A 16,155-nucleotide genomic window follows, 5' to 3' on the forward strand; every position below is an offset into this window, starting at 1 on the left:
TTCCACATTTACCCATTCACACACACATTCACACACTGATGGAGGGAGCTGCCATGCAAGGCGCTGACCAGCACCCATCAGGAGCAAGGGTGAAGTGTCGTGCTCAGGACACAACGGACGTGACGAGGTTATACTACACAATTTTTGCAGCACAAACGTAGCACTAACGTTTTGAAATAGTTTGGGGAGATTTTGACAAGATGGGGGTGGCTTGTTGCAAATCAAAACACGTTAATAACATACAATTATACAACATTAGTAACAAAATCTATGCTAGACAAAACATTTTCAGCACAAAACAGCACAAACGTAGCACAACTTTGGGGAGATTTTGACAAAGTAGGTGGTTAGTTATGAATAATGGCATGGTAATGGAAGTGGAAGGCTCAGACTCCCAAAATGCAACACGGAACGACACAGGAGGTCCTTCATACCGAAAGTCATCAGACTGTATAACATATATGTTATTTCTTGACTGCACTTAAATGTAGAATATATGTAGATTATATTTATATTATTCACATGTGAATTATGCTGTACATCAGCATTATTCACATGTGAATAATGCGTAAAGAAGAAGAAGAAGTACGTCATCGGCGTGGTCACGTGACCAGTCAGCCGGTCTCGCTCACTTCCTGACCTGAGTGTCCCGCGGCTGTTTACAAAGCTTCATCACTTCTTCAGCGGCCCGCGCTCCTTGCGTGAACAAACACCACCACACCGAGGATGCTCGTGTGCGGACCGCCACGCTTCTGCTAAAAACTGTGAGTACTTCCGGCGTGCGAGAGAGTTTTATTTTTTATTGCGACTTGTTACGTCGCTCTTTTCGCCAGGGTGCTAGCTAGCTGGTAGCATACGTGTGGCGGAAGTTAGCACGGGCCTTGCTAACATCACATTAGCACACACTCTTATACCATCTTTAGTCCCTTAGTCCTTAATATCTCACATTTTCAACGTCGGGGCATCCTTACTGCTCGCATGCTTGCGTGTCGTTAAACCCCGTATTTGCTGCCTCTAATCTCGGTGCAACTATGCCAAATATTATGTTAAATATATCACATTTTGTATCTCGACAAAGCTTGAGTTTAATCTCGTTTTAAAGTATGTTTAACTTGTAGCTGTGTCAGTTGAAAAGTGAGCGACAGTGATGAAATCTTGTTATGCATAGTGGAGGGGGGGCAAAAATCGATGTTAACAGATGTTGTAAGCACAATACCAATGGGGGCACTTTGCAGAATGCGCAACCGCATTTTGCAAATTTAATGTCAGGGCTGGGCGATATTGGCTTTTATTAATATCGCGATATTTTTATGCCAAATTGCATTAAACGATATGTTACGATATTTTGCCTTAGTCTTGAATGAACACTTGATGCATATAATGACAGCAGTATGATGATTCTATGTGTCTACATTAAAACATTATTCTTCATACTGCATTAAAGGCCTACTGAAATGAGATTTTCTTATTTAAACGGGGATAGCAGGTCCATTTTATGTATCATACTTGATAATTTCGCGATATTGCCATATTTTTGCTGAAAGGATTTAGTAGAGAACATCCACGATAAAGTTTGCAACTTTCGGTACTAAGAGAAATGCCCTGCCTCGACCGGAAATCGCAGACGATGACGTCACATGTTTGATGGCTCCTCACATATTTACATTGTTTTTAATGGGAGCCTCCAACAAAAAGTGCTATTCAGACCGAGAAAACGACTATTTCCCCATTAATTTGAGCGAGGATGAAAGATTCGTGTTTGAGGATATTGATAGCGACGGACTAGGAAAAAAAAAACACGATTGTATTGGGACGGATTCCGATGTTTTTAGACACATTTACTAAGATAATTCTGGGAAATCCCTTATATTTCTATTGTGTTGTTAGTGTTTTAGTCGGTTAAATAGTACCTGATATCCGGAAGGGTGTCTCCACGGGTGTCTTGACGTGCAGTGTCTCAGGGGAGTCGACGGCAGCTATGGCCGGCACAAGCTCTGCTTTTCTCTGGTAAGAACTGACTTTTTAACCACAAATTTCTCACCGAAACCTGCTGTTTGAGATTTGGTAGGGATCCATGTTGGCTTGACCGCGCTCTGATCCAAATGAAAGTTTCACCTCCAGGAATTTTAAACAAGGAATCACCGTGTGTTTGTGTGGCTAAATGTTAAAGCAGGGGTCGGGAACCTTTTTGGCTGAGAGAGCCATACAAGCCAAATATTTTTAACAGTATTTCCGTGAGAGCGTTATAATTTATTTATTTTTTAACACTGAATACAACTATATGCGTGCATTTTTAAGAAAGACCAACATTTTTAGAGTATAATAAGTCCCTTATTTTTTTAAATAATGTTATTCTGAGGCTAACCAAAAATAAATAAAACACTTCTTACCATTAATGCGACTTCTTGAACAGGTGCGGTAGAAACCGGATGGATAGATGAAAATGCATGAGAATGTTTTATATTTTATGCTATACGTTATTTTTGACACTGTGATTACCAACGGAATTATTCATTACTTATCGTGTTAAGCAATGTCAGCTAATATTTATCTGAGAGCCAGGTGCAGTCATCAAAAGAGCCACATCTGGCTCTAGAGCCGTAGGTTCCCTTCCCCTGGGCTAAAGCTTCCCAACTCCATCTTTCTACTGTGACTTCTCCAATATTAATTGAAAAAATTGCAAAAGATCCAGCAACACTGATGTCCAAAAAACTATATAATTATGCCATTAAAGCAGATGACATTTAGCTGTGTGTGTGCGCAGCGCTCATACTTCCTAAAAACCTGTGACGTCTTGCGTACAAGTCATTATTACACAACGTTTCGAAGACGAAATTCCCGGGAAATTTAAAATTGTAATTTAGTAAACTAAAAGGGCTGTATTGGCATGTGTTGCAAGGTTATATGTCAATGAGGAAATATTAACGTATCATACTGCGTGGTGGGTAGTAGTGGGTTTCAGTAGGCCTTTAATCTCATTTTAATGTATGTTTAACTTGTAGCTGTGTCAGTTGAAAAGTGAGCGACAGTGATGAAATCTTGTTATGCATAGTGGAGAGGGGGCAATAATCGATTTTTACAGATGTTGTAAGCACAATACCAATGGGGGCAATTTGCAAAATGCGCAACCGTATTTTGCAAATTTAATATCAGGGCTGGGCGATATTGGCTTTTATTAATATCGCAATATTTTTATGCCAAATTGCCTTATACGATATATGTTACGATATTTTGCCTTGGCCTTGAATGAACACTTGATGCATATAATGACAGCAGTATGATGAGTCTATGTGTTTACATTAAAACATTCTTCTTCATACTGCGTTAAAGGCCTACTGAAATTAGATTTTCTTATTTAAACGGGGATAGCAGGTCCATTCTATGTGTCATACTTGATAATTTCGCGATATTGCCATATTTTTGCTGAAAGGATTTAGTAGAGAACATCCACAATAAAGTTTGCAACTTTCTGTGCTAAGAGAAATGCCCTGCCTCAACCGGAAGTCGCAGACGATGATGTCACATGTTTGATGGCTCCTCACATATTCACAATGTTTTTAATGGGAGCCTCCAACAAAAAGTGCTATTCCGACCGAGAAAACAACAATTTCTCCATTAATTTGAGCGAGGATGAAAGATTCGTGTTTGAGGATATTGATAGCGACGGACTAGAAAAAAAAAAAAAGCATAAAACACTGAATATTGACAACACATGAACTTCACACCCCCTTTAGATCGACATAGTTTACAATCAATTGAAACGCAACAAAAATGCAACAAACAGTAAAACATGAACACGAAGGGTACAAAATAAACCCACTTAAAATCTGATATTTGCTGAATTTTCCCCAGGGATCGATAAAGTACTTTCTATTTTATTCTATTCTATTGTATATATCAATAAGCTATAGAACTTTGTTGTGGAAATTTTCTTCCGCGTCTGTGGAAACGCTTCTCGCCCACACTGGTGGTTCCTTGTCTGGGCTGCTGTGACGTAGATCAGTGGTCCCCAACCACCGGGCCGCGGACCGGTAGCGGGCCACGGCTCGATTGGTACCAGGCCGCAGAAGAATTTTTTAGCGATTTCTATTTTTATTTTTTATTTTTTTATTTATTTTTTTTTAAATGTATTTTTTTATTTTGTATTAAATCAACATAAAAAACACAAGATACACTTACAATTAGTGCACCAACCTTAAAAACCTCCCTTTTTCATGACAAAAACCTCCCTTTTTCATGACAAAGGAAAAAAAGGTTAAAAAATCATGGTGTTTTTTTCTGCAACATCAAAGTATATATTGACGCTTACATAGGTCTGGTGATAATGTTCCCCTTTAAGTTAATGATTACTTCCATGTGTAGAAATATTTATTTGTAATTGAATTACTTGTTCATTTTTCAACAAGTTTTTAGTTATTTTTATATCTTTTTTTCCAAATAGTTCAAGAAAGACCACTACAAATGAGCAATATTTTGCACTGTCACACAATTTAATAAATTAAAAACTGATGACATAGTGCTGTATTTTACTTCTTTATCTCTTTTTGTCAACCAAAAATGATTTGCTCTGATTAGGGGGTACTCGAATTAAAAAAAAATGTTCACAGGGGGTACATCACTGAAAAAAGGTTGAGAACCACTGAATTAGATGACCATAGCAACTAATTAGATGACCATGGCAACTAATTAGATTACCATAGTAACTAGTATATCGTCAATAAACACAGAGTCCAACCATTGAAATACTTTGTATAGTTGAAGACTTAACGGTCATTAGAAAACATCACTGCACATCATAATGGCAGCTACATTTTCCATCTTAAAGATCTAAAAACTGATTTGGGAATGTCCAGCAGGTTGGATTGAAAAGCTCACTTTGCCCAGGTCTGCTCTAGAACATCCATCGATTCATTTTCTACCACATGTCCCTTTTTTGATCGCGGGGGGTCGCTGGAGCCTATCTCAGCTGCATTCGGGCGGAAGGTGGAGTACACCCTGGACAAGTCGCCATCTCATCGCAGGGCCAACACAGATAGACAGGCAACATTAACACTCCCATTCACACGCTAGGGGCAATTTTAGTATTGCCAATCAACCTATCCCCAGGTGCATGTCTTTGGAGGTGACAGGAAGCCGGAGTACCTGGAGGGAACCCACGGCAGTCACGGGAAGGACATGCAAACTCCACACACAAAGATCCCGGGCCCTGTATTGAACCCAGGACTATTCAGGACCTTCGTATTGTGAGGCAGACGCACTAACCCCTCTGGCACCCTGCTGCCCCGCTCTAAAACAGACCTGGGCAAATTAAGGCCCGGGGGCCACATGCGTTTAACTTTTTAATCTTGCCCGCAATATTCCCAAATATTTTTCTTAGATCTTTAAGATGAAAGGTGTAGCTGACATTATAATGTGCAGTAATCTGCGCTTATGGATGATATATACCAGTTACTATAGTAATTTAATTATTTATTATAGTCATTTAATTAGTTACTATGGTAATCTACGTCACAGCAACCCATATTCAATTGAATGCACTACAAAGACAAGATGTTCAAACTCATGAACTGTATTTTTTATTTTTTTTTTGCAAATAATAATTAACTTAGAATTTCATGGCTGCAACACGTGCCAAAGTAATTGGGAAAGGGCATGTTCACCACTGTGTTACGTCACTTTTTCTCTTAACAACACTCAATAAACATTTGGGAACTGAAGAAACTAATAGTTGAGGCTTTGAAAGTGGAATTCTTTCCCATTCTTGTTTTATGTAGAGCTTCAGTCGTTCAACAGTCCGGGGTCTCCGCTGTCGTATTTTACGCTTCATAATGTGCCACACATTTTCGATGGGAGTCAAGTCTGGACTGCAGGCGGGCCAGGAAAGTACCCGCCCATTTTTTTTTACGGAGCCACGCTGTTGTAACACGTGCTGAATGTGGCTTGGCATTGTCTTTCTGAAATAAGCAGGGGCGTCCATGAAAAAGACGGCGCATAGATGGCAGCATATGTTGTTCCAAAACCTGTATGTATCTTTCAGCATTAATGGTGCCTTCACAGATGATGTGTAAGTTACCCATGCCTTGGGCACTAATGCACCCCCATACCATCACAGATGCTGGTTTTTGAACTTTGCATCGATAACAGTTTGGATGGGTCGCTTCCCCTTTGGTCCGGATGACACGATGTCTAATATTTCCCCAAAAAATTTGAAATATGGACTCGTCAGACCACAGAACACTTTTCCACTTTGCCTCAGTCCATCTTAGATGATCTTGGGCCCAGAGTAGCCGGCGGCATTTCTGGATGTTGTTGATAAATGACTTTCGCTTTGCATAGTAGAGCTTTAACTTGCACTTACAGATGTAACGACAAACTGTATTTAGTGACAGTGGTTTTCTGAAGTGTTCCTGAGCCATGTGGTGATATCCTTTAGAGATTGATGTACATTTTTGATACAGTGCCGTCCGAGGGATCGAAGGTCACGGTCATTCAATGTTGGTTTCCGGCCATGCCGCTTACGTGGAGTGATTTCTCCAGATTCACTGAACCTTTTTCTTGCAATTGCACTTTAAGACATGTTGTTCTTAAACTGTTTGGCTATTTGCTCACGCAGTTGTTGACACAGGGGTGTACCTCGCCCCATTCTTTCTTATGAAAGACTGAGCATTTTTTGGGAAGCTGTTTTTATACCCAATCATGGGACCCACCTGTTCCCAATAAGCCTGCACACCTGTGGGATGTTCCAAATAAGTGTTTGATGAGCATTCCTCAACATTATAAGTTTTTATTGCCACCTTTCCCAACTTCTTTGTCCCATGTTTCTGGCATCAAATTCTAAAGTTAATGATTGTTTGCAACAACAACAAAAGTGTTATCAGTTTGAACATCAAATATCTTGTCTTTGTAGTGCATTCAATTGAATATGGGTTGAAAAGGATTTGCAAATCATTGTATTCTGTTTATATTTACATCCAACACAATTTCCCAACTCATATGGAAACGGGGTTTGTATACTATTTGATATACAGCTCAGTTTTTGTGACACTTATTGAAATACCTTGTGTGATATCTTGTACAAAAGTGCACTTTATTTGTTTTAAACTATTGTAGCGGCGTTCTACACAAAAAGTACACTTTAATTTAGTGTTGTTTTGATATGTCATCTTAGTTACATCATGCACAAACGTGCACTAATAGCTTGTTTTAAAATGCATCTGACAATCTTACCCTATCTGTTTTGAAATGACATGAATGTTTGTGCCACTGCTTAATAACTGTTTAATGAATACAGTTTTGGTCAATTAACTTAGTTGTGATTTCCCTCTCTGCATGAAAGTTTAAAAGTAGCATATATTAATGCAGTATGAAGAAGAATGTTTTAATGTATACACATAGAATCATCATTCTGCTGTGATTATATGTATCATGTGTTAATTCAAGGCTCAGGCAAAATATCGAGATATATACGTGTATCGTGATACGGCCTAAAAATATTGAGATATTTAAAAAAGGCCATATCGCCCAGCCCTACTTTGCGTTCATATTTCATTGTTTTTTGCATTTTTTTGCGTTTCACTTGATTGTAAAATATGTCGATCGAAAGGGGGTGTGACGTTCATATGTTCTCAATATTCTGTGTTTTATCATTCATAGCAAAATGTAAAAAGTCTGTTCCGTTTTTTAAGGCGATCCGTCATAACGTTTTTAAGATTCAATCAGACATTATTGTGAGGTTTAAAAATAGTTATACCGGCCCCCCAGACATGCAGTCACGGGGAGAACATGCAAACTCCACACAGAAAGATCCCAAGCCCGGGATTGTACCCAGGACTGCTCAGGACCTTCGTAATGTAAGGCACGTGCACTAACCCCTTTTTCCCCTAATTCAAACCGTTATTTTTTTTATATTATTGTTTCATTTGCATTTCCTTAGACGATAAACACTACATATATTTCTATATGACACCGGGTAACACTCCTGGAGCCGTCGCTTTTTTGCGCTCGCTATCCCATTTTATTCGCCGACCACCGTGTTGCTGTAGGGAGGAAAAGCGGAAGACACACATTGTGGAAATAACATTATTTTCCGTGCGTCGGCTAAATACAAATATATTCTACAAGCCTAAACATGTCTTTTTGAAAGACTGCAGTAAAGAGAAGGGTTAGTGATGTGCAAAGACAATTCCAGGAAAAATGGGAGATGCAATATTTCTTTGTTGAGCACAGGGGACACCGCGACGTGTCTTATTTGCACAAAAAAAAAGTTGCGGTGCACAAGCAATACAATTTGAAACATCATTGGACAACTCGACATGCTGAGGAGTAAGCAACATTTTTTTTAAGAACTCTTTTCTCGCGGCCCAGCCTCACCCAAACTCTGCGTCCAGTGGCCCCCAGGTAAATTGAGTTTGAGATGCCTGCTCTAGAATCAACCCCAGCACCTCCAAAACCCTCAAATCTAGACTCCAAACATCCCAGAACAAGCTCGTTACCCAGATCACACCTCAATCCTACCCACTTCTCCAAAGTGGGCTGGCTCCGGGTGGAGGACGGAGTAAAACAACTTGCACTGAGCCTAGTCTATAAAATCCGCTACACCTCCCTGATACCGAAGTACATGTCAAACTACTTCCATAACGTAAATGACCGCAATAACCACAACAACAAGAGGAGCTCCACAAACCACGTTAAGCCCAGATTCCGATCTAACAAAGGTCTTAACTCATTCTTCTTCTATGCCACATCAATATGGAATGCACTTGCAACAGGTGTTAAAGAAAGTGCATCTCTATCCTCCTTCAAAACCGCTCTAAAAGAACACCTCCAGCCAACTACAACCTAGACTAACACCCTCCCCCCACCACATCACATCTCCCCAGATTGTAAATAATCAAATGTTTATACTTGTTCTTATGTTTTCTGAGCTCCCTATGTTCACTGCTCGCTGTGCATATCCTACCAAGTCAGACCTACACTGTTTCAATGTCCATTTCTTAGATGTTTCGATTGTTGATGACTGAAGTGCTATCAACCAAACCTAACCCCCCCCCACCAAATCCCACCTCCCGGATTGTAAATACTGTAAATAATCCAATGTATATACTCTGATGATTAACTTGTGTGTTGACTGTATGATGCTAATAGTACATATTCGTACCATGAATTGATTAACGTGGACCCTAACTTAAACAAGTTGAACAACTTATTCGGGTGTTATCATTTAGTGGTCAATTGTACGGAATATGTACCGTACTGTGCAATCTGCTAATAAAAGTTTCAATCAATCAATCAATCAAATAATCACGTGTTTTGAAAAAGACATGGAAAATAACACCGTGTAGCTCTGCTCCTGACCATCTAACAGTATTTTTCAACCTTTTTTGAGCCAAGGCACATTTTTTTCATAAAAAAAAATACAGAAGCACACCACCAGGAGAAAAGGTTAACAAATGAAACTTCACTAGGTTGTCGTGCCTTATTTTGAGTTTGTTGTTTCCTGTGTGTAGTGCTATAGTTCCTGTCATGCGCTGTTATTTTGGTGACCCTTCCTGTTATGTTGGTGTTCTCCTGTAGCAGCTTCTCGCTTCCTTTGAGTCCTTTTGCCCGCAGCTGCTTTGTTTTCGCAATCAAGACTATTGAATAGAGATGTCCGACAATGGCTTTTTTCCAATATTGTCCTACTCTTAGTTACCGATTCCGGTATCAACCGATACTGATATATTCAGTCGTGGAATTAACACATTATTATGCCTAATTTTGTTGTGATGCCCCGCTGAATGCATTAAACCAGGGGTGCCCACACTTTTTCTGCAGGCAAGCTACTTTTCAATTGACCAACTCGAGGGGATCTACCTCATTTATATATATCATTTATATTTATTTATTTATGAAAGAGATATTTTTGTAAACAAGTTAAATGTGTTTAATGATAATACAAGCATGTGTAACACATATAGATGTCTTTCTTTCACGAAGACAAGAATATAAGTTGGTGTATTACCTGATTCTGATGACTTGCATTGATTGAAATCAGACAGTAATGATGATAACGCCCACATTTTCAAATGGAAGAGAAAAAAAGTTGTCCTTTCTGTACAATACCACATGAAAGTGGTTGTTTTTTGGCATCTAATTCATCCAGCTTCCATACACTTTACAAGAAAAACATTGGCGGCAAATTCCGTAGCTTGCTTGATTGACATTCACAGCACCCGAGGGTCTTGTGAGATGACGCTGGCTGCTGCCAGTTCATTATTATGAAAACATGACAGAGAGGAAGGCGAGAAACACTTTTTATTTCAACAGACTTTCGCGCCGTCCCTTCCGTCAAAACTCTAAAGGCCGACTGCACATTTCCTATTTTCACAATAAAAGCCCTGCTTCATGCTGCCTGCGCTAACAAAATAAGAGTCTCGGAAAGCTGGCGTGCACAAGGGATGTGCACGCCAGCTTTCTGAGGGATCGCTTGTGCACGCCAGTTTTCCGAGACTCTGACTCTGTATTTAGTTAGCGCAGGCAGCGTGAAGCAGGGCTTTTATTGTGAAGATAGGAAATGTTTTGACGGAAGGTACGGCGCGAGAGTCTGTTGAAATAAAAAGTGTTTCTCGACTTCCTCTCGGTCATATATCAATAATAATGATCTTGCAGCAGCCAGCGTCATCTCACAAGACCCTCCGGTACCGTGAATGTCATTTAAGTGACGTCTTGGTGAAGATTGATGATCACTAATTTTTAGGTCTATTTTTTTTAAAAGCCTGGCTCGAGATCGACTGACACACCCCCCGCGGTCGACTGGTAGCTCGCGATCGCCGTAATGGGCACCCCTGCATTAAACAATGTAACAAGGTTTTCCAAAATAAATCAACTCAAGTTATGGAAAAACAATTGCAAACATGGCACTGTCATATTTATTATTGAAGTCACAAAGTGCATTATTTTTTTAATATGTCTCAAAACAGCCACTTGGAATTTGGGACATGCTCTCCCTGAGAGCGCATGAGAAAGTTGAGGTGGGCGGGATTTTTATGGGGTAGGGAGGGTGTATATGGCCGCGTCCCGGAAGAGTTAGTGCTACAAGGGGTTCTGGGTATTTGTTCTGTTATGTTGTGTTACAGTGCGGATGTTCTCCCGAAATGTGTTTTTCATTCTTGTTTGGTGAGGGTTGACAGTGTGGCGCATATTTGTAACAGTGTTAAAGTTGTTTATACGGCCACCCTCAGTGTGACCTGTATGGCTTTTGACCAAGTATGCATGCTTTCACTTGTGTGTGAAAAGCTGTAGATATTATGTGATTGGGCCGGCACGCAAAGACAGTGCCTTTAAGGTTTATTGGCGCTCTGTACTTCTCCCTACGTCCGTGTACCATTCCGTGCAGTGGCGTTTTAAAAAGTCATACATTTTACTTTTTGAAACAGATACCAATACATTGATTACATTGTAAAGCATTTATCGGCCGATAATATCGGCAGTCCGATATAATCGAACATCTCTACCATTGAAGTTGTGCGTACGCTATCCTTCTTTGTGGGGACATTGTTGATTGTCATGTCGTGTACGGCTGTGCTCTGTGGACGCTGTTTTTGCACCACACCATGAATTGATGTACGTTTTTGCACCACACCATGAATTGGTTTACGCGGACCCCGACTTAGACAAGTTGAAAAACTTATTCGGGTGTTACCATTTAGTGGTCAATTGTACGGAATACGTACTGAACTGTGCAATCTACTAAAAAGTTTCAATCAATCAAACGCTGTAAGATTTTGCTGTCGTCCAGCGTTCTGTTTTTGTTGACTTTTAGTTTTACTTTTGTTTTACATAGTCATCCCTATGCTTCAATGCCTTTTCCTCACGGGACTTGCCTTTTGTTAATTTTTGGTTTAAGCGTTACATACCTTTTTACCTGCACACTGTCTCCCGCTGTGCTCTGCATTTTGGGATCATGACAAACCATCCTCGACGCGTTCAGACTTCTACAAAGCAATGAACTGCCTGCTGCCACCTACTGATATGGAGTATTACAATTACCCTGCCAAGCTCTACACAGCACAGACAGTAAACCAGTGGTTCTCAAATGGGGGTATGCGTACCCTTGGGGGTACTTGAAGGTATGCCAAGGGGTACGTGATAATTTTCAAAAATATTCTAAAAATAGCAACAATTCCAAAAATCCTATATAAATATATTAATTGAATAATACTTCAACTAAATATGAATGTAAGTTTATAAACTGTGAAAAGAAATGCAACAATGCAATATTCAGTGTTGACAGCTAGATTTTTTTTGTGGACATGTTCTATAAATATTGATGTTAAACCTTTATTTTTTTGTGGAGAAATGTTTGGAATTAAGTTCATGAATCCAAATGGATCTTTATTACAATCCCCAAAGTGGGCACTTTAGGTTGATGATTACTTCTCTGTGTAGAAATCTTTATTCATAATTGAATCACTTGTTTATTTTTCAACAAGTTTTTAGTTATTTTTATATCTTTTTTTCCCAAATAGTTCAAGAGAAGACCACTACAAATGAGCAATATTTTGCACTGTTATACAATTTGATAAATCAGAAACTGATGACATAGTGCTGTATTTTACTTCTTTATCTCCTTTTTTCAACCAAAAATGCTTTGCTCTGATTAAGGGGTACTTGAATTAAAAAACATTTCACAGGGACACCAACTCTGAAAAAAGGTTGAGAACCACTGCACTAGACAACAAAATGTTATTCTGATTTATTGATTTGCAAAAAAATATTTTTTGGAGCAATTAGTTGAAGTTGCATAATTTCCCACCGCACACCATTCAATAGCTCACGGCACACTAGTGTGACGCGGCACATTGGTTGATAATCACTGATCTAACACACACATACACAGAGCGTGTTGTATATCTAATCATGCAAATGTACCTTTTAATAAACGAGCAGCACACATGGGCTTGCAGAACAGCGCCCCCACCTGGCTGTGGAGAGGCACATTATTAATCGTACAGAGGGTGAAGATATTGTACAATAATATGAGGTGTGGGGGTGGGGAGTACGGTGTAGCGAGTGGTGTATATTGTAGCGTCCCGGAAGAGTTACTGCTGCAAGGGGTTCTGGGTATTGGTTCTGTTGTTACGGTGCGGATTTTCCCTCAAACTGTTTGTCTTTTTTTTTTTGGTGTAGGTTCACAGTGTGGCGCATATTCGTAACAGTGTTAAAGTTGTTTATATGGCCACCCTCAATGTGACCTTTATGGCTGTTGACCAAGTATGCCTTGGATTCACTTGTGTGTGTGAAAAGTCTTAGATATTATGTGACTGGCCCGGGCACGCAAAAGCAGTGCCTTTAAGGTTTATGGACGCTCTGTTGTTCTCCCTACGTCCGTGTACACAGCGGCGTTTTAAAAAGTCATACATTTTACTTTATGAAAATGATACTGATCATTTTGATACCGATAGTTTCAGATATTACATTTTAAAGCATTTATCGGCCGACAATATCGGACATCTCTAGTTGAAATGTAAACATTTGCACTTGTCATTTATGCTGTGTTTTTGGTAATTAAAACAATGTTAGTATTTCTGGACCCCAGCTTATTTTTTAATATTTCCCGTCTTTATATGAAAGCTAAAGTAAAGAAGAAATGTAACAAACTACAATTTAATAATATGTTTTGCATATTAGCTTTAAATTAATTTCTTATGTAATGTTATGTTGCTAATATAGATGTATTTTTCCCACCAATGGGCGCACCCGAATATAAGGTGCATTAAAGAGGTCATATTATGATTTTTTTTCTAAATGTAAAATACTTCCTGGTGGTCTACATCAGTGGTTCTCAACCTTTTTTCAGTGATGTGAACGTACGCACAACTTCAATGGTAGAGATGTGAACATTTCTTTAATATAAGTACACCCTAATCAGAGCAAAGCATTTTTGGTTGAAAAAAAGAGATAAAGAAGTAAAATACAGCACTATGTCATCAGTTTCTGATTCATTAAATTGTATGACAGTGCAAAATATTGCTCATTTGTGGTGGTCTTTCTTGAACTATTTGGAAAAAAAGATATAAAAATAACTAAACAATTGTTTAAAAATAAACAACTGATTCAATTATAAATAAAGTTTTCTACACATAGAAGTAATCATCAACTTAAAGTGGCCTTTTTGGGGATTGTAATACAGATCCATTTGGTTTCATGAACTTAATTCTAAACATTTCTTCACAAAAAAAGAAATCTTTAGCATCAATATTTATGGAACATGTCCACAAAAAATCTACCTGTCAACACTGAATATTGCATTGTTGCATTTCTTTTCACAGTTTATGAACTTACATTCATATTTTGTTGAAGTATTATTCAACAGACATATTTATAAAGGGCAGCACGGTGGCTGAGGAATTAGTGCGTCTGCCTCCCAATACGAAGGTCCTGAGTAGTCCAGGGCTCAATCCTGGGCTCAGGGTCTTTCTGTGTGGAGTTTGCATATTCTCGCCGTGGTTGCGTGGGTTCCCTCCGGGTACTCCGGCTTCCTCCCACCTCCAAAGACATGCACCTGGGGATAGGTTGATTGGCAACACTAAATTGGCCCTAGTATGTGAATGTGAGTGTGAATGTTGTCTGTCTATCTGTGTTGGCCCTGTAATGAGGTGGTGACTTGTCCAGGGTGTACACCGCCTTCCGCCCGATTATAGCTGAGATAAGCACCAGCGCCCCCCGCGGCTCCAAAGTGAATAAGCGGTAGAAAATGGATGGATGGATATATTTATAAAGGATTTTTGAATTGTTGCTATTTTTAGAATATTTTACAAAAATCTCGCATACCTTCAAGTACCCCCAGGGGTAGGTGTACCCCCATTTGAGAACCACTGGTCTACATAACATGGTGGCCAAAATGTTGCATCAATGTTGTTTTACAGACCATCTTCAACTCACTTTCTGACCGTCTCTTCAGGATGCGCCATTTTGAGGGCGCTCTTATTTACGTACCTCCATTTTGACAGTGTCTTCTCATCGCCATCTTTTTTGTACCGCTAGTTTTTAGCACTTCCATAGCGAGTTTACTGACAGCTATAAGTTAGAAGTGTACACTACTTTGTATTAGAAATGGCTACAGTGGTGGCTGGCTGCCCCATAACAAGAGGATAGAGAAAAAGGAGGAGCTTATTGACTACGGTGCAGACTTTCAATGGCGGATGCGTGCACGTTTTCCGGACTTATGCAGATGCCAAATACACATCAGCAGGTACTAATAGGTAAAAAAAAAGTTGGTTTTGCATAATATTGCCCAACAAAACACTAGATAATGTCTCCCAATAGGTGCCATTTTGGGGTCCTCATAGACACCAGAATAATACCGTATTTTGAAGCATGGTACATCTGACTATGGTAGCCATAAACCTCCAACAATCCATCATGCGGTGTGACTTTTTCGCATACCAAAGTCGTACTAAAACATTCTGAAAGATTTTTGAGCACCGTGTGTAATGTCCTATATTCTCAATGAAACATCAGTTTTAGTGTTGCTGGCCAATGCTAGCCTGTACTTGCTAGCATGGTTTATTGCAAACTGCAGTACACACATATCTCTTATGTGTGACTTCCATCTACTGGTCACACTTATCATTACACCAAGTACCAAATAAAATGATGCACAAGCAGAATTATTACATCAGGTGCAGCGGGTTATAAGGCACACTCTTCATTTGAAGTGCGCCTTATGGTCTGAAAAATATGGTATTGGCTTCCTATTTGGTCACTGAATCAGTTCGCATTGAGGCACTTTCTGATGTTCTGCAGAGTTGAAGGTCCTGCGCTTGTTTTCCTCCGCTTGTGGAGCATGTGAGCGGCTGAGGAGTCCTGCATGGGTTATGTGGCCCCTGTGGAGGGAGAGGCATGTGAGTTTGTTTAGCTGGGCTCTCTGCCTTCTTCTCATGTTTGCTAAAGAGTCCAGCATCTGCATCATCAAATGTTCTGCTAAGGAAACACTGAAGCTTTTCATGTGCTCCCAGAGTCTACTTCTCCACATTCGGCCCTTCAGACATACTCCATAACATTAGATTCACTTTCAGGGCAGTTTGGCCTCACAGCAACCTCAAGCTGGTCTCTGTGCCTCTTCTATGCTTCTTCTATGCTTTTTCTGTGCTTCTCCTATGTTTTATGCTCTGC

At 39.6% G+C, this 16,155-nt stretch overlaps 1 protein-coding gene across 3 annotated transcripts in view; it reads left to right on the forward strand.

The window, feature by feature from the left end:
• The first annotated feature begins 611 nt into the window (after nt 1–611).
• Nucleotides 612–16,155, forward strand: part of tbc1d5 (TBC1 domain family, member 5) — a 71,100-nt gene continuing 55,556 nt past the window's right edge. For all 3 annotated transcript variants that reach the window (XM_061882419.1, XM_061882420.1, XM_061882421.1), the window contains exon 1: nt 612–764. The gene's annotated coding sequence lies outside the window, so the exon portion shown is untranslated. The remainder of the gene's footprint in view (nt 765–16,155) is intronic.

The sequence above is a fragment of the Nerophis ophidion genome, linkage group LG21 (genome assembly GCF_033978795.1).
Source record: "Nerophis ophidion isolate RoL-2023_Sa linkage group LG21, RoL_Noph_v1.0, whole genome shotgun sequence".
Classification (NCBI taxonomy): Eukaryota; Metazoa; Chordata; class Actinopteri; order Syngnathiformes; family Syngnathidae; genus Nerophis; species Nerophis ophidion.